The sequence below is a fragment of the Bombus flavifrons genome, chromosome 1 (assembly GCF_040668555.2).
Source record: "Bombus flavifrons isolate JBK064 chromosome 1, iyBomFlav1_principal, whole genome shotgun sequence".
NCBI classification, from domain to species: domain Eukaryota; kingdom Metazoa; phylum Arthropoda; class Insecta; order Hymenoptera; family Apidae; genus Bombus; species Bombus flavifrons.
In genome coordinates this window covers 11,775,586-11,802,233 of record NC_138442.1, presented here as the reverse complement: position 1 = coordinate 11,802,233, position 26,648 = coordinate 11,775,586, and the positions used below count along the sequence as shown (strand labels likewise).

Below are 26,648 nucleotides of genomic sequence, written 5' to 3'. Positions count from 1 at the left end.
AGCGTAGATATTTTTTCAGTTGAGACAGAGAATTTCGAAGAAACAAACGCCACTTTATGGGGAAGTAAAGAGGAGGAGGATGAGACTAGAAGCTTGGAAGTGGAGGCAACAACGATTAAGGTTACACCTCGATCTCTAACCTCAGCTCCACGTTCGCGTGGAATCTCTTCTGGCAATAGCAGCTTCGAGTCGAAGCTCCCTTGCTCGTTCGCGAATACGTAGAGCTGCGAGTCTCGTGCAGCCAGTGCAGAAGCTATTACTCGACGAAAACTTACTTTTCTCGGGGAAATTACTTTCACGAAGTATCTTATTTCGTCGGCGACGCGAGGAGAACGGCGCGGCGTCGTTGCTTTCCCATTTTCGAGATTTCACCGCCGAAGGAGCGGCCGGCAGGATCAAGGAAATGCGCTTGCGCCGTTAAGCGTATTTTCGGGTGGCTTAGGCTTCATGTTCATAGATCAAGACAGCTAGAAACAGAGTAGGCTTCCAATTGAATGGGGTCGATCGTTTACTCTTGTGGAGAACATCGTTCAACCAAATTAAATAAAGTTTCCAGTAGGATAAATACAACGAGTGACACCCTAATTGTTTGGAGGGGTTGGTTTTATGAAGGGTGTCTCGGGGTACGAACGTTTTGATTATATTTGAAAATAGGGGAACTATGATTGATACCTTTATGCGGATGAATTTTCTATTTATGAATGACATATAGATGGATGTTAATTTTTGTGCAATTTTCGTGAAACGTTTACAACACGTTTATACGATGTCAAAAATATCATTTCAGGGTTTAACAGATACGTTTACAGTTTACACAGGCCAAATTTTATAGTTTCCCAATTCGAATCGGGCAGATATTATCGAACGATAAACACTGTTATTACCAATTTCGAGAAATCCTTCCTTCGTTGCAACGCTCTCATCCCCATCTGTCGGTCTTTTGTGAATTCTTCAACATATCGAACCTGTAATCCGATATCGACAAATCCGGTTAAAACGAAAACAGTCACTTAATACATCAAGTGGAACAGGCTGAACATTTGTTGAGCTCTCTGCAAATCCTGGAATCCATATCGTTGGTAGGTCGCTGTACCAGCAACAACGGGACGAAATTTCGCTGCAACTTTTTGCTATACCATGCCAAGGTTTTTCTTAATATCATAGAAACGGACTTTAATCGGATAACGTCGAAATAGCTACGGGATTAAAGAACAAATCGATTGGATTTTCATAATTCTTTAAGAGAAAAGAAAGAAAGCAAAGAAAGAAAAAGAAAGAGACATACTTAATTATTAAGGATCTTAAAATAAAACGTGCATTTCACTTCGACCGGAATATTCACGGAAATTACCACGGAAATAGGCAAAATAGAATCTCTTGCGCGAGGTAAGCCAGAATGTGGGTTAGGAAGCTCTAATCAGAATACATTGAATTATACGGTTATCGTGGCCACGCATAACGTTGCATAATGCGAAGCATTCGATCAATTATGCGACGATATTTGTGCTTAATTATGCAAGTAAGCCAGGCATTCTCGCGCCGTTATCGGCAATCACTTTTCGGCCCCGATATTCGCGCGGATTACAGATTCCTAATCACCGATGCCGTTTGTCCAACTTCGCACGATCCGATCGCGATAATTAACGAACCGTTACAGGCGAAATGATTTTCACGTTTGAATTATTCTTCCGTTAATTCCATTCCAACCGCTAATGCTTCCATCTTCTATTGAAATCGGACGAGAGAGGCGCGCGTCCGATCGCGCTAATAACACGCCGTATCCTTTTCGATTTCTCTTCCGACTGTTCCTCATTTGGTTCTTATCTACTCGCGGACGCTTCTGGCCCCGAGGCAAAGAATTTGCAGTTTTAATTATTACTCTCAATACTTCACCGGGTTCCGCGAAAAATTAGATTTCCGGCCGGAATGGTTTCAGCCTCCGCCTGGGGATTACCGCTCGTAATTCAACTTGACGGGCGTCAGCGGAGCTCGATACGGGAAGGAATCACGTTTAATTCTTAAATTTGCCTGATAATCCAGTTACCGTGGACTTCATAGTCTCGATCGATCGGATTCGATTCGATTCCCGGTCACTGGACACACTGCTTTCGATATCGATGGCGAACAGTATGTACGTGCGAATGAAACAAGATGGAAAAACCGGTGGATTCGCTTAGTGAGAGAGATGAGAGCGTAAAAGAGAAAATCTGGAGTGGCAGTTAACAAGAAGATAACAGGAACACGCGTGCTCGGGGATGAAAGAGGCAAAAAGCGTCTGCTTGAGATCGCGGCACGCGACCACTTGCATTTCATCCCTTTGCCCCTTCGTTGCTCGTATCACCCTGGCTCCCTGACTATCACTCAACGTCTTAACCCTTTCGTAACGAGTAGACGGTACGCGTGTCAGCGTCTACCAATGAAGAAGCTTTCTACCAGTGCCTTCTTCTTAGCGCTGGTTAACCTTTCGTCTCTTCCATCTGTTTATTTCTCTCCGTAAGAGCCGTCTCTCGGTTCTTCATCCTCGTCTTTGTCTTCCCATTGGTCGTCGTGATTTCGCTCCCAAGATCTCTCGTGCTCTCGCGACCAACGTTATGTCTGAGATCTTTATGACTCGACGTAAAGGCAAACGACCTCGTCGTCACTCTCTCTGGCTATTCGGCCGGAAAGAGAGGCCGAAAGGTGGAGGACCGCGTGAAAGAGGAAACGCTAGTCGGCGAAGGAAATAAAGCATTTCGCGAGGCGACTGAATGCAGAAGGAAAGGGACAGAGGGGATGGGCGCATAATTTTCGTTTCTTCCGCGGCCGTATTTCGCGGAGACAATGCCGCCTGGGAACCGCAATCCTGGATGCAACCGACCCAGAAAACACGTCTGGGATTACTGTACAACGATAGCTTGCTTTTCTACCATGCCTATTTGTCTCTGCGGCTACGCGTCCACACTTTCGTCCGGCCATGTCTGTACGGGGGAACTGAACGACGTGAAACAAAAGTGCGAGATGGTTTCTTTTTCGTGGTACGGAGAGACATAGAGAGAGAGAGAGAGAGAAAGAGAGAAGAAAGTTAAGGACGAGCGATTAGATATAGCCGGCAGACGTTACCGTGAGAGCGTGATTCTGGATTGGACGGGCAGATTAAGTTCTTCTATGTGTATACTTTGTGATTATCCCGTGAAATCATGGTTGGAGACGATTAGTGTTTTTATAGCCATAATATTGTCATTAAAATACTGCGTATACGAACGTTCGCGTCTTAAACGAGTTTAAAGTGGAATTTCTTATGATGAAAAGAAGTTAATAATTTCTAGGAAATGGGAATTGGAAAGATCTAAATTATGTATCGTGCTTAAAAATGTATTTTATTATGTAACCGGAATTTCTACTTTGTTGTTTATGTTAGGTGGCTGGATTAACCTGTGATTAAAGATAGATTAAGTCTACCTGTAATTTCCAGGAACTACCGATTTAATTTGACGTTGATAGTCGTGCCAGATGTAGACCTCGATCGTACAGTATCTACTCCGTTACGACAGTGAACGTACGAACTCACAGTGCATTTGCCTCGATCGAATATCTGGGTGGTTCGTTTTAATTAACATCACGTCTCTACGTAATAGTGAAAAATGAAATATTCCGTTAATTGAACGATTCGAAATAGGAAGAGGTAAGATAAACGTCGTTCAAAGCACGTCAACCTCTAACCGACGTTCACATATCGATTCCCTATGGAATCTCTTTGGCGGAGATTGCCTGGATCGTCCGGTTGAATGCGCGGGAACCGAACTACGGAAGATGGGAAACTTCCGAATGCGGACGGGGTCCAGGTCGAAGTTTCTTGTTAAATTTGTAAGGCTAGAAACTTTTTCTATTATTAAATTCGCGACGTAGGTTATCCAACGACCCCCTTAACTCTTATTCCGATAGAAGCTGGAAGCCAATCGCGTTATTCCGCGAATTAAACGCGATCCTTCGACATATTCCACGGTGGTATTCGGAAAACTGGAAAAGTTGCTCCTGCAGCGCTAAAAACTTTGTATAGAAGCTAGATATTCTCAATAATAATAAGAAATGATTGTTAACGATAAATTATTGTTATTACCTTTGTTCTATCGGGTCGTTGAGAAAGTTCGTAGCGTTCCTGAAAATCGATACTTGCAACTTCTATCGAATAATGAAATACTGGTAACTCAGAATTGGTCAATATAAAGGGAACCATCTTGAACGAAATAACGTCGGAAATCATGCTAGGAGCTTAGCTGCAGCTTTACAAGTACTTTCGAAAAAAACTTTTACAAATCTCCTTAAAACATTTTTTACAAACATCTTTACAATTTCACAGAAGATCGAATATGTTGAAGCTTATTCAAGATCGATAAAAGTATGTTAAACTAAAAACTACTTCAAAAAATGTATTTCTTAAAAGATCGAAATATTATCTAATGAAGTAATCACGAAACTATTCAAAAAGGTACTGAAATTATTATTCAACAAAGTGCTAATCTTGTGGAAATATATTGTCTTAAAATTTTTCTTCCATTTCTAAGAACTTCCAGTACTATAAAGCAATGTACGTATATATATATATATAATGCTAGTATAATAAGAAATAGGAAAATATAAGAATCTCCATGTTTCTCTGCCACGATATTTCAATACGAATTAGATCCGTGGCATTCGGCGCTGAGTTCGCGGAAATAACCTCGCAATGTAACAGCGTGTCATCGAATGAATTCGTTATTAGACTAAATAACTCTCCAGCGAACCGAAGGGACAGACAGGCGAATAGACGAAGCCATCCACAAAGTTACTCGATGAATCCGCTAGGAATAGTTTGTCAGTGTCTTCGTCAAATTTCCAACCAGTCGCGATACAATCTCGCTCCCGTTTTCGCATTAAATCAGACGTAGGTTGGTACGCGAGCGTATTTGCACGACCTCGCCGCGCGGTTCGGTGCCGTCGCATCTCGCGACGTCTACGAATTCCTTAAGCGAAATATTATACAGGAAAGCAGCCATGGTACAGGCGGATATGCGCGCCAGGCCTGTGTTTTATTGCCGGCACGCTTGGATAAATATGCGGACGCCTCCACCACGACCTCCTACTCGGCCGTAAAAATGATAAAGAAGGGTATCGGCTGGCCGATCGGACTGAGATGTAGAAATACATACGGAAACGCGCTGTCGCGAACGCGGCTACCTCTTCCGCCCGTCCTCGAATCAATATTGAATCCTTTTCCACTGTCACGACCGATTTCAAGCTTCTTATCGCGTCGTTTCTGCCGCGAATCGTTTTCCCCGAGCTTGTACTTATAGGCAATTTTGCACACGATCGTCTAGATATCGAATTTATCTATTCGAGTAGTAGGAAGCATAGATCTTTACACGGAACAGCTTCGAGCTTACTAGAATTAACTTATCGCTTCTGGTTTCACGTGTGCTTGCAGGCTTTCCAATCGCAGACGAAGATGCAGTGAAACGTTGGACGCGCCAAGACACATCCCCCACGATCGGTGAGTACTTTTTTCTATCCAATCGTGTCTTTTCATTCGTATTACCCTTAAGTCGCGAACCCACCGCGTTGGAAAGCAATTGGCTGTCTCAATCGGAATCGAGTTCGGACGGTAATATCGTTGACGGTGGCTTAAAAATTTCTAAGCCCCCGGAACCGAAGATTCGTGGCTTCCTACGAAAAGTGCCCGAAACTTTCCCGGCACGAGACGTTCTCGACCGCGATGATTTCCAAGCGTGGAATATTATTCGGTCGAGCGAGCTGATCGGCCCACCGGCTGCACAGGGCGTCTCTCATGAATTTCATAAAGTTTCATCCGTCCTGTACATTGGAAGTTTCACGAGGCCCGTGAAAATTGGCGCCTTTCGACGCTCGCCTAAAGCTCCGTCCAAATCGAAATCTAAGCTGCGGCATCAATATACGGCGGCTCGTACTATAAATCCTGGTCGCTTTTCTCGCTGGGAAATGGGGTTACGAGATGCGGCTGCCGCGACCGACCAATCCAATCAACTTACCTGAGAGACTTATGACAGGAATTTCATAAAACGAGGAAGAAAGGGCAGCTTTAGGCAACGACGAACGACTACGATAATTCAGACGATTTTCAGCTTTTTGCTATATCCCCATCTTATTTCTTGTTCGTCAGCCTTTAAACTATATTCTTAATCGATTTTCAAAGGTTTTATCAACGCGACCACTCCATTACTCGGTCAAAGATATCAACTTTGTGCCCTGGTATAGTTCCAGCAACCAAGAACACCCGTTTCATCGAACCTATTAATTTAATTTCAAACGCGACCGGGCTATAAACGTCGCTAGTCATCATGCGTCCATCTGTGTCTGTCCTGAGCTCCGTGTAAAATTCATTCCCCCTTTATAACAATAACGACCCTCCGTTCTCTGTGTTCGCTCGCTGAATCATTCATGTTGTCGAGGGGGTCAGGTTTGTGGAGTGTTCGTCAGCTACCGTGCGATTAACGTGCATTAGCCAAGGCAACTTCGCGTCCCCGAAGAGGGCAAAAGTGGCCTTACAGGGAACGAGGAAGCTTCGAAACGCGCTCCCACCACGTCATTGTCGCTCTACCTCGTTTCCCCGCCTCGTCGTTAATAGAAACGTGTCCGTACATTTAATTTTTCTTTCATTATCATCAGATATCGCAGTTACTAGATTTGTTGTTTTTATTAAACTCCCCCAACCCTCCACCTTTTCATTTTGAAGAGCTCAGATATTGCGGAAACTCGCGATAATTTTGTATTACGAACGAGTAACTTCTTCCTCTCCCTAACAATATCTCGCATAGAGTTCTGCAGAGACTCGATCAAAAGATCGAGAATGCTAGTCGACGAAAACGAAACACGGCTAGAAGAAACAACTGGCCAGAGCTCAACTACGAAATTGAAACGAAAATACCATACTGTATCCCATACGCGAAGGAAGAAAGAAACAGAAGCCGATTAAACGCTTTGTTTTCTTCCACCCTCTCAGCTCTTACCCTTTTCTTTTCCGCTCGCCTCTTACATTCTGCTCGAGAAAATCCAGTCGATGCTAGCAGAGTCTAGGCACAGGCAGAAATCCGCGGAAGCGAAGGCAAGGGTAAGTCCGTTGCGAGAATGCGTAAGCGAATTACTGAAGTTCCTCGGCGAAGAGGCTCGGGTTCGAGGGTAAAAATCCTTTGAGCGCCTTCGTCGAGGCTCCGACATCGGGATGATCGACGAGGGAGCTAGGGAATGCTCGATCTTCGTTACTAGTGGAGACGCATTAATTCGTGATAATACGATCGTCAGACTTCAACCACTGAGTTCAGTGACAGTGATTTCGCGATGTTTAATTGACTAACGAATTGATCAATTCGTGTTTTAACGCCTTTGATACGGTGCTCGTTCGCCGCGTAGTGTCACTTTACGATAACCATAATACTTATCTAAATCGGACGATATCTAATAATTATTTAAATTGAGAAATTGCACAAGAACTGACAAACTACGTATACGTAATGAAGTGCCGGAACGACCAAACGGGAGAACGTATACAATCGATTAAAAATGATAGTAGGCTGTATCCACATTTTTGGAAATTGACGAGTTTAACCGATCATCGGACGTAGGGACGTCTTCGGCGACTGTCGACTAGACGCTCGTAGCGAAGAAGTTAAGGAACGTTCTTCGATTCCTCTATAGAATAACTCGAAAGAAATTCGAGATTGCCGTAGCCCGAGCTATTGACTTTTTCCTACTCGTCGGAATAAACTACCTTTTTAGACGGTAGCTTCTTTGTATCGAGGACGCGCGCGCTGCTGTGAGTTCCCAGGATTTCTTGCGGTCGCAGTGATACGCAATCCTGATCGTATAAATTCGTTCGTATCCCTTTCTCTAGGTCTCGTTCCGCCGAATGTAGGGCGTGGTTCAAGGAAAATACGGTCGAATAGCATACAGCGATGAAACCGTTTCCTTCTTCCGATCCTGCAATCGAAACGAGCTCGGTCTGCTCTTCGTCGAATCGAAACAACGATTACGCGGACTCTGTTGCTTCATTGCAGAAACTCGCTACTATTTTGCGACGAAAGCCTCGAACGTATAGTTTCGTATCGACGCGGTTGTTATCAGAAATAATAAGGTCGCAGCCAACGGCGGGTATCCCGTGGGAATCGGTTTGTTTGACGTGGTTCCACGACGATTCACCCACCCACTGACCGAACAACGCGTCACCACTTGACCGACTTTTCCGATTATTTCTGATAACCTTGTTCATCTTCTAGTTCTGCTCGTCTAGTTTCTCCGATAATATTTCGCAGGGTATTTCGACATGGAATATATATCGAAAATGTATCTAGATATTACGTTGAAAGATGGAAGAGCAAATTGCAAACTATTGCGGTTTATTAGATAATTAGAAAAATTGGAGGAATAACCAATGGAGATCTGGCAAACGGTACGTTTAGCTTTGGTACAGGTGAAATATGCAGATATCGCGTTTGTATGCATATGCAACAGTGGCCACAGTATAAATACCATATTGTGGGAAAATATTTAATGACGTATCGACAAATGTGAACCGCGCGAGGATTACACAGGGCTCTGCGGCACATCGGTTTCCATTCCACGTTACCACTGATTGGTAATGTTTAATGTTTAACCAAAAAACGGTTAACTGCATTTGTAACATCGCGCATCGTCGTTATTCGATAGCAACATTCGAGAACAACGACCTTTTTACATAAATTTTTGATCACTTTAAAATTACAATTCAACAATATTAACGTCTGTTGACAGTTATAATTACAGAAGTGAAAAAATGTTCAAATTCAGATCGTTAAATTCTTATTATTAGGATTCAACAATTTAAAGAATGTTAAAATACGTATATCGGAGTTTTGTTATAAAAAGACGAAAGCTTCGAATTGGTAAAATAAAAGCTTACTTGATCCATTTATAAAATGTTGTATAATAAAACTATATTATACATACGTTGTCGACTATAAATAGATCTCGTATAAATGCGCGATACTGAATGATTTTTGACATCTTTTTAAAAGAATGAGAACGAACTCGTTAGACAATCTAATTTTTCTTAAAAATATCCATTGTTCTTGCATTTTGTTAGGAAAAATAGAAATAAAGGTAGAAGTATTACGCCTATTAAACCGCACGAAGTATGCAATTACACCAATAAGGATGGCTCTGTCTTAAAATCGGCATCGAGCGGAAGGAAGGAGAGTGGGGCGCAAGATTCTAGCGTCGAAGGCGTTAAGCTAAGCCGTAATCGTCTTATTCCGTGTTAAATCTCTTCTTCGCCCGGCCTTCCGTTCCTCGAAAGCGCTTCCGACTACAGTGCCGACGATATGACTTGGCGCTATTGTCTCGAGCTTACAGGCACGGCTACACGCTTATAAGCCGCTGGCTTCGGAATGCAAGGATTAAAAGCCCGTCTTGCTTTCTTTGAGGAGAACCTCCGACGGCATGGTTGAAATGCTCCGCTGCCGTAATGTCACTCCGACCGACGACAAAATAAATCAAGAATTCGCGACCAGCGTACGCACTGGTCTCTTCTCTTTTTTCTTTTTACCTTATTTCTACTGAATTTCATATTCTTCTTTTCAAAGGGTCCCAGGAATTCTACAGAAACACTGCTCGGATTCAATTAGAGGAATTGTCATGTTATTGAGTGGAATACTTGTTTTTTAATTCCACTTTCAAAGCGGAAAAAAGATTTCAAGGAAAAGAAGGTAGAATATTTTTCGAGGTTTTTTGTGGAAATATTTCTCGACTTTGTAAGAGTACTACGTTGATATTGTAGTGCATTTTAATATAATTAATTTTTTAATATAATTGCAATTATTCGTGGTTTTCGCCGGAAGAGTATCCATAAAGCGGTGTTTAAAATCGTACGCGTTATTCGGTAGTATTGTAGTTCTTACGCTAATGTGCTACGATGATCTACGTTATTTCATCAAACGCTTTGTACAGCGTTTATACGAGAATTTTATTCGCCATATCTATCATATTCCTGAAACGTTTTATGGTTATCTTAAATTACGTTGAAATAAATTTTGGATACTACGTATAGCCCGTAGTGCGGATAGTCGGTCGGTCGTCAAACCTTTCTGTGTATCGGTATGACCGTATGATTTAAGGAAACGGGCAAAGCGTTTAACAAAACGGAGGAGATATCGTACAAGATGGACTGAGCATTTGGGTTTTTACGCAAAGGAAACGTTTCACTTTGTCAAACCAGATTCGATATCACGGATATCGGACTAACACAGTGCAATTGGGGAGTCTAGCGTTCGAACTCTTATATAGGTTCCATGGAACTTTACGGCTTCGAGTATGCTCATATTTTCCACCGGTTCAGACATTCTTGCGTGTTTTACGACGACTGACGAGACGACAGCTATAGCGAATAATAACGAGGGAAAGGTCAAGAAATTCCGATAACGCGATTCGAGTCTCGGAATTCCGTGTGGAATAAAAATCCGATCCAATTCGAGGTTTACGATCCCGCGATCCTATTTCTTCGTAAAAGCGTTGACGATAAATAATTTCGAACACATTCCATCGTCAAGAAAATCAAGATCCCTTTGTTATATTTCCATGATAAAAGGGATTATTCCTGGAGAATATTCCTGGCGTACTACGGGTCTAAGAAAGCTCGATCGACGTCTCGAGATCGCTCAACGTCTTCCGCATTATCAATTTAAAGATACCTTTCTCTCATCTTCTATTCTATCGCAAATTCTATTTCCACGCTGATTTGTCTTCTCCCTTCAGGCGGACGCACGGCCTCGTAGTGCAAAAGTATCTCGCGCATCCCCATAGACCTCGGTGAAAGAAACCGTTTCTTCGGTCGGAAAGGAAGAATAAATATTTGTTTCGCGGAAGTAGCGCGTAACCGTGAAAACAATCGATCCGACCAACGAAACCGAAATGCCAAACGGATTTGCACGGATCGAAGCCACGGATTCTGTCGTTGAAATCGACGATCTTCGAACGTAATCCGGAATGGTCCTCTTTAGGATCGTTTCTATGCGCGCGTCGCAAGGTCGTTCACCGAAAGATTCTGCTGATTCTTTCTGGACTACTTTGCTGAGGGGAATAATACCGTCCTCCACGAACGACAACACGATCCTGCTTTACTCGAACCGATTCGTTGACCGATTATTAGCCGGTCTGGCGAACCATTCACCTCGACATGGCTGCCGCTTCGCTTCTATTCTATACACGGAACGTCTTTATGCACCGCGACATAAACTTCCATGGAGGTCGGAAAGAAAAGCGGAAAGTGCTGTCGAGAATGCCAAAAACCTTTCGTTGGCAGAGTGCACGGACAACAGAATATCGGCTCGGTGGCTTTAGCGGTCTACGATCACCGGTTAAGGGGGAAAACGACACGAGGCTTTCCATGTCGAGTGTCGTGTTTCTTCGTCGTTGATGCTGTTACGTATAGAAACTGGAAAAATTCTTTTTCAAGTTTCTGTGCAGGAGGAATTTTAGCCAAGCATTTATTAAAAATTTGTGCTAACTCTTTTACATTCCGCATTAGAGGTATGCATACCGTGAGAATTCTTGGGAGTCCTTGGCTAACTATACTGTTCGTGTAAATACGTCCTCTGACCTGACCTCCATTGTCTCAGCGTTTATGACAATTAATGTAGCTTTGAACGGAAGCTCTCAGAGTACCGTGGCTACATCTTGTGCAACTCTATTAGGCTCCTGTCCCCAATTCCTAGCTATCAGTAGGTGACAAGCGGAGCAAATTACAATTTTTTCTTTTCATCGGTTCATTCGACTAGACCTGATTCTCGTGGTTATAAAGAAATTTTTTACCTCAGCCTTGTTTTTAGTTTGAGCTGGAGCGATCTATCAGAAAAAACTCTTTTAGCGTTTAAGCTATATCGATGAGCGTCTTTCCTTTTTCTCCATTTCGTTCAACTTCGTTTTCTCTTTCATTTACAGCACCAAAAATACATCGACTTCTATAATACTATAACTGTCGAAAGAGTATATAAAGTAACAAATAAGATTTTACAGCGTATAGCTAGCTGGCCGAACGTAGTTGAACGTAGGTCGGTTAACGAGAAACGCGTAAAATACGGCTGACAGTGGCAACTTAAAAGGCGCTAATATCTAAGCAGGGTGTATTCGCAGAATATAGTAGGCGATAGCGGAGAAGCTGGCTAATAACGTGGAAGATTACACTGGCCGCTTTTGGCAACGCGCGTACTTTCCCAACGAAGCGATCACCCCATGGATCGAATAGCCTAGATTCCCCTACCTCCTATTTTACCACCATCGTTGGCTCTCCGTGGCGAGATAAATTTTACAAATCGCCCGCGGCTCGATGCTACACGATCCTGCGTTTTACCACGTTATTATATTATACCCTCCGCCGCGCCGGACCGGCTGTAACGCAAGACAAACACATACGTCCCTGACAAATGAATTTTATTACGCGATTTCTGGGATTTGCACGACATTAATTAAATCCAGACTTTACGGATGGAACGAGTATCTTCCGCTCCAATTCGAATCTTCCTTTTCACGTCTTGTTCCGGATCCCCTGGCACGTTTATTTTAAAGTTACTTTTCCAGCAACGGATTACCGGATAATACGATTCTCAACGTTTAACGAATAAAACTTCTTTTCAAAGATATTTCATAATCCCCGATATTAATAAAAATGACGACTTTTAGTGAAACTCCGGACAGATGATAATAACGATCTCAGAAATGGAAAACAAACACTCTCAGAGGAAATACACAGGCTCGAAAAGATATTCGAATTACAAGATATTACAAGATATTCAATGCAAGTGTATATTTCGCAAAGATCGACATGATATTTAAATATCAATTATCCATCCTATTGATAGATCTCAATGTGCAGTACTTAACGTTTACAATATACTATTCATGCTATTCATAGCTATTCATGCTTTATAAATACTAATTTTTTTATTGAATATTATGTTTCCAATAAACGTCTTGTAATTTCTATATACATGGCAGATTGGTTTTAAATTCTACCAATATAATCACGTCGTATCTCGCTATAGTATAGTACTAGTGGAACGTCGAAATTGTTTATACAACGTATACAATATGGACGTAAAAATTTTCTATGGTAAGTGTTCGAATACTTTCGTTAGCCGTCAATTTGGCATTCGAATTTCTGCCATTATAGAAAATGCAATCCTCTGAAAACGAGTAGAAGGCGGCCGGAACAACGAAGAAAACGAACGCCGCGAACTTGACGCGAATACCGACAAACTGGTGACTGGGTTTCTCCAGTCGAAATTCGCCTGTCCGAGCTTCGTGCTTGTTAGTCTAATTACTTGTAAGTGGAGTTGCGGCCGTAACGAACCAACCGACCGGCTGCTCCAAAACTTCTCGACGAGTAAACACGCTCGGTGCCGCAATATTATTCGGCCGATCCCTACTCACCACAACCCCCTTTCCACCCCTGTTCGTTTTCCTCTCGTCTCCCTGCGTGTAGCGTCCCTCTTTTTCTTCATTCACCCTCCGAGCTTCGCGAGCAATCTTCTTTGCGCAACCAGCAATTTTCCCCGACCGCGGGCGAACGACTTCTTCGAACAAGTTTTCATAAGAAGCAATTTCGCGGCAGGGGTAACTGCTTCCAATGCATTATACTTCCTCGTTACAATACTTTCCATCAGTTCACGAAATTCTATTTCTGGTTCATGATAAATAAATCAATTTAATCGGGCTGGTTTGTTACCCGCCGCGCAGATTGCTCTTTTTGCTGAATTTCGTCTCTGAGATCGTGATTTGTGCGTTATTTTGCACGTTTCGTGTATTTTTGCCCTTTTACATATTCTTGGTATTAGTAAATGTGTACGTATTCTCATATATTATTCAGTTCAGAGGTAGCAATGTGAATAATTAAGAGTATTAGGTTTCAAAATATAAGTACGCTGAGTATATTAGGCAAATATTTTTTTAATTCACAGTCTACAAGAATTTTATTCATGATTTATGAAATTCGTACAAGCACTTTTCAACTCTCGACAACTGCTATTTTTTTCGCAATATCCTCGTTTCGTTTATAATTTTAAATATTCTCAAGCCTCCCCATTCGCATTTAAATCTTCGTTCTTCCCTCTCAAATATTTTTTAGTATAAAGCTAATGGAACTGAAACTTCTCGTACATGCATTTAGTCGAAAGCATTTATACTCGAAACTAAAATTTCTCACACGCGTAACACGATGATATTAGTTAACTCGTCCACGTTCTGATTCTGAAAACAGAGGACAGAATTCCCATTGTGCTTTATAAAGTTATTGTTAGCTTAAGCAACGCAGAGTTATACGAACTGACACGGAGCAGACGGTACTTTTTTTTCGCAGCAACAGCGTAACGCTGCACCTCGTGCCCGATGAATTCCCATATATCGTAATCAGCTTAAGAACGGATGCGCGAGCGTTCATTCAAGCGTGTCTCATAGTATTTGCCCGCAGTAAACTTACACGGGAACGACGATGGGCTGAATGTACGTTGCCGTCACAAAGGAAAAATAAGCGCGACTGGCGAACCCCCTGTGAAAACAGCCTCGCGGAAAAATTTGTTTATTCCGGTATACGGCCGTACGGGAAGAAGCTTCGTCTTCTGGCGACGTTGAATCACGTTGTGTACACTGTCTCGGTAAATTTCGCTAGCATTTCGCGTAAACATAATTAACCTGCAATAATTTCGCTCGCGGTGGAAATTCGTGTTTCACCATACCTTTCGCGGACGATAGTGGGTCACGTCATTTGAAATTATTTCTCGTTCCCTCTGCGTTCGAATTAATCTTGTAACAAATTAAACAGATCGAATCGAAAGATTTTTGAGTATATCTTTATGGTACACGTTTTAGGATAGCTTTTGCCAAAAGTGAATTTCAGTTAAAACGAAAGTTACGTTTTAACTATGTTGCTTTTCTATGCTATGTCTATGTTTTAATAATCTATTAAATAATATAATAATGATTATGGATGAATACAGGGATTATACAAATTTATGGCTATTATATAACTTTCGACTCGAATGATCCATTCACTATTCTCTGCCTCCCTCTTTCTCTCTCTCTCTTAAAAGCTTCACACGCACATCACACAGTCTTGTTAGACGCAGATAAATTTTCATGCATCCTAATCTGTGTGTGCGTTCTCCGAATAAATCTTTACTCATTATCGATACCTCGGTATAAACAGCCGCTCAGTTCATTATCATTTCATATGAATCTTTTACGCGAATCCTCTCTTCCGCTCAAATTCGCGCAAAATTTTCGCTCAAAATTATGGCACCATATGTACTTTAACAAGCAACGAACGTATTAACTCTCCGTTAGCTTTACGTTATACATTCGCAACCTGTGTGAATCATAACCGAGCATGATACACACATCGGTTGATTTAGATGCATCGCGTCGCGTTGCAGATGAACATCGCGTGTATTTAGTAAAGAAAACGAAGGGAATTTGAGCGTTCGATCGCAAAAGCAGCGAAGCAGTCATGAGCAAAGCTTATCGCCGGAATAAACTTCAAAGTCGCTTAATGGCAAAACTAATTACAGACGGCGTTCCGCGCACGGTTGCACGGCAGTGTACAGCTGCCGGGATTAGCGTGACGTGCTTTTCGTGTCCCCTTTTACGGCCGGCACGCAGTTCTCGATGATAACATGGTCGCTTTCGAGTTTCGAGGCTTGAAAATTGAAAAACTTACGGCCGCGCTTTCTGCTTGAACTTAATGCGTCCAGGAAGTAGCCGGTAAGCACGAGTGCTTTCGTGACATCGGTAACCTGACTTTTCTTTTTCGTTCTTTCGTTCTTTCAAACTTAGCCGTTTTTCCTCTTAAAGTCGTCTATTAAATGGGAAGATTAATTTCTGAATAATTAATCGTCCCGTAAGAGGTTATTATATCAGACATTGGGTATATATTCGAGTTCTTCTTTCGACGAAACGTCGTTTCGTTCCACGCAGTATGCTCGTCGTTTATCCATTGTTAAAAAGTTTCTCGATGTTATCACGATGCAGGTCCCGATTCTATGCACGCTTTCATTAATACCAATAAAAACACCCTCGCCCTCGTGCTGGATTTTTTTCACACGGTTAGTCGAAACACGCACATTCTTGGAATTCTTATTTTCCAAACGAACCCTTGATCGTATTTAGCGCTCGTAAAAGTCATTCACACTGGCGGCGCTAACGAGCTCGACATACGTAGCGAAATTTTCTCCCGAATCCTGTTGGCATATTTTCTCTTCACGTTGTATTAACGGAGTCGCGAAATAATTGCTTAGCACGGTGAAGTGACCACGATGAAAATTTTAAGTGGAATTTAACCATATAACCGTGGCTGGTGCAGCGCTCCCTCTGTATTTTCAATTTTGCAATTTTCAACGGTGTCCCTTATTGAAACGTTAATTAATCTCCTCTACCCTTCGATCATCCTTCGTGCGTTTACTTTTCAGCGTCAACGTAAACAATTTTATTAAAAGAGCAAATTAAAATTCTTTAATCCCGAATAATTAGTCGAGTAATCCGACGTCCCCTTTTAAGCCACGTTTCATCCGAACGATCGTCGAGATAAGAAAGTAATTTTTTCACCATCATTCCAGGGAAAAATTGCGGATAATTTCGGGTGTACCAAGGCACACAAAAACTTTCAGTGGAATTAACCTAATTACTTTCAAACGTGAGGGCCGTTAAACTGCGACGTTGCGCGTACCGGAGTAATCCTAACGTTTCGGGGAACGACGCTGTTAAAATCACTGTTCTGGAATGCGACTGCGTTCTGCCTCGCGAGAAACGTTTACCGCCAGACCGGCGATGTATGTAGAAGCGTATAAGACGTCAGCGGCGTGCACCGGCTACCCCCGCCGTCACGGGCTTCGTTACAATTTATTCCATGCTCGTCCTTTGTAATTAAAAAAGCCCCGATTCATTAGGAGCGTCGCCTTAGAATTTAATTGCTTCGCCGATGGAATTTCTTCCGGTGGAATAACAAACCACCGGCTGAAAGAGAATTTTAACGGAACGCTGCGGCGGATTTCCGGAATTACGTTTGTAATTCAACCCGCCTGGGAGATGCTGGCTGCGCGGAACGAGGAAACGTTAGAGGCGTCTTCGACGAAAATACCAGTTCTCGTCGAATTACGATGTAAATATCCGAATGCTACACTGTTTAGTTCTTTATCGGAAGTGCTAGGAAATGCAGGAATTATGTCTTTACATAGTCTACTTTAACGTTTCCCAAACATTATTTCAAAAGTTATTTCTAGCTCAGTCGGTACCTGTTGGAATACATCAGAGTGTCATATATCGACGCAATACGACTCATTAAAATATAAGGATATTTTGTGATCTGCAGACTCGATCGGGATGATGTGCAAAATGATAGTTAATTCATAGAAGTCATTCATATACATTATAGAAAGTGTATACTCACGTAGAAGTTAGTTTTCTTTTTTTTTTTCATCTTAATAATCACTTTGAAAATGCAAGCTTGCGTGTAATGTAATGCTTGTGTTTAAGCAGTGTAACCTTTTCTTTTTGTGTTTACTAATGTACTTCTTTTTATCGCTGATCGTTCAATCTTCCAAGCAATTATAAAGAGAAATTTTAGCAATACCCATTAATAACAAAGTATCAAGTCCTTAGAACTGAAACCAAAAACGATCGTCTCACGTGTAAACTCGTAACTCGCCTATAATCGATTGCACGCGGCATCGTAGCCAGCTGCACGTTTGTTCCAATTACATCCCGGACCATTACGGCGTACATGCTATTATAGTATACGCAATAAACTCTCGAGGCAATGCTGAATATTTATTACTATGGCGCGTGTTTACGTTGCACAATGGCACGGGAACCAGCCGAAAACGGTATCATAGAGGATTTCTACTCATTGCGACTCTGTCCTAATCTAAGAAGACGAGTGCCGAGTGAAACGGAGACGGCTGTTTGGAAGACGCGAATCGCTTAATTGGAGAACGCGTCGTGTCACTCGAAAGACAAGTAACTTGGATTCGTTGATATGACCCAGTGCGCAGAGGGAAGCAATCGAGTTAGGTTAGTTACGTCGAATTCAGGCTGCCACAATGGATTAACCAAAGGCTCGTACGTCCCGTGGAAACGAGTGCGCCAGGCTATAAAGAGTATCTTTACGTTTGCTGGAACTGGCGCGACCTGATCCACTGTAATGAGAGACTTTAGAAGCCTATGTGTACCTGTCTCCTCTGTACACACACGAACGGAACACAATTATTGTCGACAAAAGTTCTCTCTCGGTTTACTTTGCAAGTTATGTTCCTTCGAGAGAACCTGTTCACCGTGCCAGAACCACGTGCTCCTTACCCGAGGAGGAATTTAGTGTTGATACGATGGAATCGATCGTGGAGAAGCAACGGCGCCTAAAAAATTCACTTTTATTGCTTACTTGGTTGTTGGATTCCTGAATTATTACTGAGGATTTATCGCTTTGAAATGGTAGAAAATTGTGTTGTGCGTGTGGCCTGTCGAGAGAACAAAAGAGTCTGAATCAGGGGATTAATAAGTTTGGCGTTTGAACGTTGAAATGAAATAATTTAACGTATAAATAACACGAGCAGGAGATGAAAAATTTAAAGGAGTATAATTAAGTATCATTGGATAAATCAATGGCATTTCTCTGGATGATATTTTATAACGGTATTATAAAAGAACGTTTTATATCAGATTAATATATTGAGTAAAAATAGGGAGAGTGAGGGTAGATACCGTAACGTTAAATGGTAATTAAATATCAGATTAACAAATGATCCTTCTACGGCGGAGGAAGAAATGTAAAGGGTGTAATTGAAGCCGATCCGACACGAATCGGCTTTCACGAATTCCCCTCTTTTTTCCTCTACACTGGATTAATTAATCCACATCGTGGCTCTTTCATTATCGCAACGTCGGGACACGGTATACATAAATTACGTGTCGTGCCAGAGCGACAATGTCCAACGCCATTTTTCTGTTCAGTAGCAGCTTGTCACAGTACGCATATACAGGGTGATGCAGTAAATATTATTGGTTTTATATACTGGAAACGGTAGAGATAACGAGTTAACTTTTATAAACTTGAAATTAAAAAAACGAAATACGATAGATTTGTATGTGAAAGTTCTAACAATAGCTCAATTAAATACTATTGGATTCCGTATTGGATTTCATATGGGAATTTCCGGAAACGAGGGTGCCGATTGTTAGTGAAACCAATACGAACCCAAGTACTCTCGATGTACTGAAACAAATGCGTAACATTAATAAAATAGTTTTATCACGATAAAGACCTTTTTCTTCATAAAGCAGATTTTTTATACACAGCTTTTATTTTAATTATATATACATATAGCAATTACGAAATATCAATAACATTTACTGTATTTGTGTACGATTTTATGAAAGTAGTAGCAGACTACAATTAAGAATTGAGAAATAAGTAAACCGAATAAGGATAGATCGCTGTAAGGAAAAGTGGACAGTCTACGATGAAACATTGTTAGCAGCGTAACCAATTTAGACTGTAACTATTTCTTCATAATCTTAAATGTATGTAAATCGTTTAATTAACAGTTTCAAGTAGAATACAAATCCTAAAAATATCTACAAAAACAATCTCAATTAAAATTTTGGAACTAAGAAAACTTTCTTATTTTTTCATAAAGTTCGGCGATATACGATATGTCATCGACATGTTTCATTCTCTTCCAAGCCTTTTTCATTTAATGAAACAACCCGTATACGGTCTCGATGCCATCGCGTGTATTAGAAAAAGTCGTTAATTACGTTGGCGGATGGATTTTGTGGCTGACAGGCCGGTCTTTCCGGCGTAATAATGTTTTAAAAAACGACTATTTCGCGAGTTTGCATGGTAATAAACAAGCACGTCATGTTTACGAATAAATATCGAAACGTCGAATCCCGCTCGTCCACTAACGATTTCGACTTTGTATCAAAACGAGCGAAGCGTCAAATGAGTGGTCGGTATTTCCACAAACGATGAGTCGTATTCGTAATCGCCAGTAGTGAAACCTTCGTACAATAACGCGATTGCTGGCAACACACAGGCACGCGCCATTTGTGGCAAGCAACAATAAAGTAATCAATGCGGATTTTTGCTGATAGCGATCCTTACCTATCTGCAACGTGAATTTTGAATGGCCACGAGTGACCCAATAGTCAAGCGCTTTATCAATATGATTCGAACAAACAAAGTGTCGCTTTTGTGAATTAGCCTCGAAATTTTAAAGTTGAAAACTCAATAGTTTTTATTGCGTATAATAGGATTATATGGAAAAAATTCTAACGTTTGGAATTCGTGAAAAATAAAAAGATTAGCCAAAAAGAGCGTCGTTAAAAATACTTCGTATGTTTTTCCTATCGCGACATTTCGTTTATCGATCGATCTGTAAAATGGTTTCTAGAGAGGCTCGTGGTTATTTGCGTTCGAGGGAGACGCATTTTGAACCAAAAAGATCGCCACGAAAGATGACGCCCCGCTTCATTAAAGACGCGTTGGGATCGCGCGTACAAGAGACGGACTGGCGCAGCAACAAAAAAGAAGAGCAAGGGAAAAAGAAAAAGAAGTGCGACGTCCAACTTTGAAACTCAAATAAGGTACTTAACAAGTGTCGGGGCGGTTTCGAGGTTGGAAAGATGGACGAAAGAGAGTTTTCCTCCCGAAAGCTTCAGAGCGCACCAAGTTTCTTCGCTGTGCTCAACTTTGTATCGTGGTGCAAAAAGTGCCCCCTAATTTTGTCTCTCGGCTTGTACGTATGCATAAAACGCAGCCGAAAGTTCTCGACCAGGAATACCGATGCTCGTTGTGGTAAACTTCATGGACATTCGAGTTTTATACCAGAGTATACTAGAGCTTTTGTATTTTTGTAATTTTTTGTATCCATCGTGAAATAGATGAATGCCATTCAGAGTCACTTCCTTTGTTCGTGTCTCTTGCATTAGAATTTTTTAATCAATAATATTAGAAAGTATGGACAAGTTACAACTACGCGACCTTATTTCTTTAACTGTTTTCTCAATGCTGACTGGTAACGATAATTTCTTCTCATAACGCACGTAAGCCGCCGCGTAAATTGAACGAAAGTCGCGAATTCAGTTATATGTAGCAACCAGACGTAATCGAAACGATTCGTTTCGTGTGAACGAACGAACTGGATATTACATATGGCAGCGATAAAAGGAAGGAAACTAACAGGGGAAAAAAGCCGTGTATTTTAAGCGAAAACACGTATTTACTTTCGCGGAGTAACGGGTACACGCGATAGTTGCGAGTCGACGAGTTTTCGGTTAAAAATATGCGGCCAATTTACCAGGGAAATTGTTCCATGAGAATTTCATAAATCACCGGCCAAATATCAATTACGTCGCGATGCATTTCCACGAGGAGCAAGCGAGGCAGCAGAGAAAAAGGAAGATGTAGCAGGAGGAAAAGAGAAAAGGAGAGAGAGAAAGAGAGAGCTGTTAAAAAGTGGAACTACGCAACGATTAGCGTAAATGGCTCTCCCTCTGTTTCCCAGGCCTGTAACCGGGTTATTTTTCTCAGTTTATACACGTCACCGTGCAGAAAGCCGAGGAAAACGCTCTCTTGCCAGTCGATACACGCGTACCATGAACGGCCCGAGTTTCAGAACAATGTCTTTCCTGGAAGCGGCGAGCTTCATTGCGAGAACAACGTCGAGGTAGCTCTTTAATCACGCCCAGCTGCACCGGCAGGGAGAGAGGGGCGGAAGTTTCTAGTTAAACAATACGAGAGGTTGAAACTACCCTTTCCGCGTTCGTTGTTCGCAGCCGTAACTAAATTTTAATAAACTTTCGATCGAATGGAATCCTAGGCAAACTCTATATAATCCTCTCGATTCTTCGCCTATGGCCCGAGGAGACTCGCCTCGAATTATTTTTTACGATCGATTCACCTTTAAAACTCCGGCAAGCTAGCCCGGCTAATGGTTTCTCGATAAAAATTAATAACCGGCGATACTCGTATCAGCTACAGACGCGTTTGCAGAAACCGAAGAGCCGACCCGAGCCTTCGAAGCTTTAAAGAAGATACTCGTGCAGAGACTAGTTCCTCGAGTATTTTCGATATCCGGCGAACTGATTCGTACCACTCGAAATTTCCAGTGGATTACCAATCGATTACCAGTCGATTACCAGTCGATTACCAGTCCAAACCTCGAATCATCGGATATTTCGTATTTCCGTTCCATTTCGTTCTGTTCCATACGCGATAGTTTTCAACATAATTAACATACCACTCGAAGCGAAAGGATTATACAGCAGGGTTGAGGGATTTGCACGCATACTACGAAGTAACACACGGTCGAAACAATGTGCAGGTACGTACATATCAGTGACTCGCAGGCCTTTAAAGACGAACACGCATTGCGAAGCGGCGGAATCCCGAAGTCGAAACTCACTTTGACGAGGAAGTTAAGCACGAGGAACTTGCGCGCTCCGCTCGTCTTCGTAATTTGACAAGCGGAATTCATGGCACGCGGCACACAAGGAAAAATCCAGCCAGAGGGTTGGGTCGGTTCCGTGAACACGCGAGAACTTCCATTGCTTCTACAAGTAATTGACGAACTGCTCGGCAACGATTTTGGATAAAATATCGAGGCTCGTTGAATCTCGCCTGCTGCATCATCCAATTTCGTAATACTTATCTCGATTTTCCAACCGAATTTCCAACCACATTTCCACTTGACTACGTTCCAGGCGATGCCCTCTTTAAACGATACGCGTTACTTCCCGAAGAAAAGTCTGATTCAGGTTTTTAAGCGGCTGTAACCGGCGAGAAAGAAGAGAAAGACGATTTCTGCGCTGAAGTTCCCCGGAGGTGGCTTTATCTTCGTGGATCAACGTGACCCAACGAGCGGATCGTGATCTCCGAACGAATCGCCTGACGGTGTAGAGGGTTACACCTGGTGGAACGACTCTCCAAGTGTTTGCTCGTTCGAAATCGTTGAACGTGAATGCCGGTACGTACGGTTGTCGACGCTGGTTTGTGTGGTCACGTGGCAAACAATGAAAATCGGAAGTTCGTAGGATCTGTGAAAAGTTTGGTATATCGATCGCTCTCTTCGTAGTATAAATTGGCTTTTCGTGCGGATCCGTAGGATCGAATGTGTAGAAGTGAATTTTCGAATTTATCTTTAGGCTATAAGTAAGAATTCGAGGGGCAGTTACGGTTTTACGGAGAAGGAATAAATCTCGTAAGGAGGTCGAGAGAATCGAAATAACAAGTAGCCGGATTGCTACATAGGTGAAATAGAGTTGGTGCAACATTTCTGTAAGGAAGGGGGAGGAGGAAGAATTGGTCGATCCAATTGTCCGACCGAGATTCGAAAGCTTGGCTCCTTCGTTTATTGCCCCTACAGATTGAACTCGCTGGGTCAACAAATCTCCTCTTTATACCTAATAATCGATAACGTTTGCTGTCTATAAAACCTGTCGGCGTACGACCAAAAAATGCACGTCGATTTTGCAATTACATGGTCTGTAAAACTTGGTTCGAATGTTAGGCCTGGAAAAAGAAAACCTTGCGCGGATCCGGTTAGTTCGTTCGTTCGAACGATTCGTCGAACGAGCATGAAATTCAACCTTTTTCCGGGTTCAATAAATTCAGCTTGACGATCTCTTGTCTCTATTGCGTAGCAAACAACACGGAATATCCGATTAACCGCAAGCTATAGCGAGCGAAAGAACCGAAACAGCGAGTCGATGCTAATTGGCAGAGGCGGGCAGAATAATTTCCAACTAAAGATACAAACCAGCGTTCAGTGAACCGATAAACCGTGTCGCGAGACCGCCCTGCTGGACACAAAGGATCTTTTTCGCAGGGGCGGCTATCGCCTCACCATGGAAACAAAGTGTACAACTTGCACGCACAAACCCACGAACGCACCTGTCCAACACACACACACACGTAACACGAGGCGACGCAACGACTCGCATCGAGCGCGTCATACAGAGGGAGAGGCGTGCGAGAACGACGTTGACGAACTGTGAAGAATCCGATTCTCGGGGGTGATAATCGATTATAACTAGTTAGCCCGTCACGCCGCGCCGGCGGCCAACTGATGTGCGATAAACACATCACCCAATTACTTGCGGTGAATCGGGTTGCGTTCACGGCACGCAACGCCGTCAACCAACACACAACACGCGCGCAAAGACGTAGCAAGCAGTCGCGTAAGTATACACACGTCAATGCGCCTAGCCATTCGGGGATACTTTCGTACAAAGCACACGCCCGAGGACGGATCGGGAACAAGCTGTAGCGAAAGCTCGTTTCATCCTGCGATGTTGCATCCACAGTCGTGCAAAGCGGAGCTTTGCTCGCTTATCGCTAGACGATGGTACAAGCGTATACAGGCGTTCGGTGGACCGTGGTTTCGCATTGTCGCATCGTCGTAGGCCGTTGAATCGCGCCCGCATCGTCTGGTCGAGTGCGTGCGAACACGAAAATTGAATTTCGCGCGCTGCCAGGGCGGAAAAAAGGAAGGGCCGTACGTCGCATGCAAAAAGTTTCACCGGATGCTCTGCCGACTTTCACCGGCCACGTTTCTCCCTTTTTCTCTTTTTCTTCCATTGTTCTCTCTCTACCTTGCGTTCGACCAGTCTGTGTTTTCTCGCGCGTTTTACGTACGTCCTCTGTCGACCGCCCTTTCTATATCCAGCGCCCACCTATCTCCACCCTTCTGAATTTTCACCCTTCCGCGGGAGCGTCGGATAACTTTCGGCTGGTTGGAAATTTGATTCGAGAAACGCGTTGTGACGTTTCGCGCTGATGATAGGCCGGGAAATAGCCGATGCAGAAGAGAGATTTCTGCGTGTGGTTATTTGGAAAATTCGTGGAATTCGGTACAACTTCGTGTCGATGTAAAAGCAGTCCTTTTTAGTTTCAATTATATTTATCATTAAAGCCTGATAGCATGTGATTCTCTGTAACTTTCTACGATGACAATATTAGTCCTCTTTATGAAATAGCGTCCCTTAATGTAATCTGTAGAATGTTCTCATCTCTGATGAGGAAAATTGCCACGAAAAAAATGATGCGATCATGGGAAACTGATGTTTCTAAGGACAATGAAGGAACAATAAAAAACTAACATCACGTAGAGATATTACGACCACGATTATGATATTAGAAAATCGTATAATTTTAAAGACAACACTGCGAAAGCTTTTCTTTCCTCTTTAGAAAATTGGGGTTCGCAGAGGCATAATCGTGCAACGCGCGGAAACATTGATTCGAAAGCAACGCCCAGTCGATTTGCATGCGTCACTCGGCCCCTCTTTCACTCTCTCTCGTTCCCTCTTCTCGCAGGTCGAGACCCATTTACGGGGCGTAGACTTGCAACCTATTATCGACGAGCTGATTCGCCGATGTTATTGCTCTTAAATGGCCTTGGACATGCCGCTGGTTTTTAAGAAATCTAAAAGCTTTCGTTCTCTGATACGCGTGGGTGGATTAATCGGCCGTTCTTGCGCTTCGAGTGTCATATTTTATTCTGGACTTTTGAGTGCTGTGGTTTTGGAGTGCTGCGGTTTTGGAGTGCTGCTATATTCATCGACCATTTCCCGACTACTTTTGCAATTTCTGTTTTTGTTGGCTGAATTTTAAATATATAACTTTAAACTTGCTCGAGATTCTGGGAACTCGATATTTTCAAATGTAAGTTAATTTTAAAAGGCCCAACTCTGTGAGCAACAGAGTATTTTATTTAGTAATGAATCATAATGAATCAAGAGGCGCATCGTGCTAAATTGATGCTGCGCGTCGTGTACCATGCGTCATAGGTTGAAATGCGTCATTTCGAGATAAGATAAACGTAATGGACGGGTGTGCCACGGAAAGTTTAGTATTAGCGGATAGTTTGTAAGGGGATAGACTTTTCTCCCGCCACTCACGGGGACAGCTTGAAATGCGAATAACCTGTCCGTACTTCGCAAACAGAATACCGAATTTACATATTTAAATGTTTGATGGTATTCCAAAGTTGGATCGAGGATGATTCGGCAGTATAGGCTTTTGCAGGTTGTGCTTTGATGCATGACTCCATCTCAAATGTTGGCTAAAGTAATTCGAGTTAAAAGCATATTTAATTAAATAAAGTGACGACTGTCTTTATTTAAATTTCTAAAAATTATATGTTATACGACGATGGACATTACATATATGTATATGTATAAAAGTAATAATAGAACATTTGCTATACATATATCTTACATATAAATACATATAAATCTTTAAACCCAATATACTAATGCAAGATTTTTACGAATAATGAAAATGCAAAGTAATACGACACAAGGAAAGTAAAGATGTCTGTCACCACTTCTATTTCGTGAATTCTCGTGGGATCCGATTAGGACACCACCCCGAGCTCGGTTAGCGTCACCCAGAAGTTGTGGGATTCGCCTGGTGTCACCCTAAATTGTAGGATTTGGCTAGCCCAGATTCGTAGGTCTCGATTTGCGCCATCGAGGAATCCTGGGATTTGACAGATTGACGCGATCTAGACCACAACATACGTCCCTTTTCTAACTCTCATACAGCGTAATGGAATTGATAATGTATCTAGTAGAATTAT

The 26,648-nt window shown here is 42.3% G+C and overlaps 1 protein-coding gene across 2 annotated transcripts in view; it reads left to right on the top strand.

The window, feature by feature from the left end:
• Ddr (discoidin domain-containing receptor 2) overlaps positions 1 to 26,648 on the top strand; it is a 214,975-nt gene that overhangs the window by 40,445 nt on the left and 147,882 nt on the right. For both annotated transcript variants that reach the window (XM_069122175.1, XM_069122149.1), the window contains exon 2: positions 5,441 to 5,506. The gene's annotated coding sequence lies outside the window, so the exon portion shown is untranslated. The remainder of the gene's footprint in view (positions 1 to 5,440; positions 5,507 to 26,648) is intronic.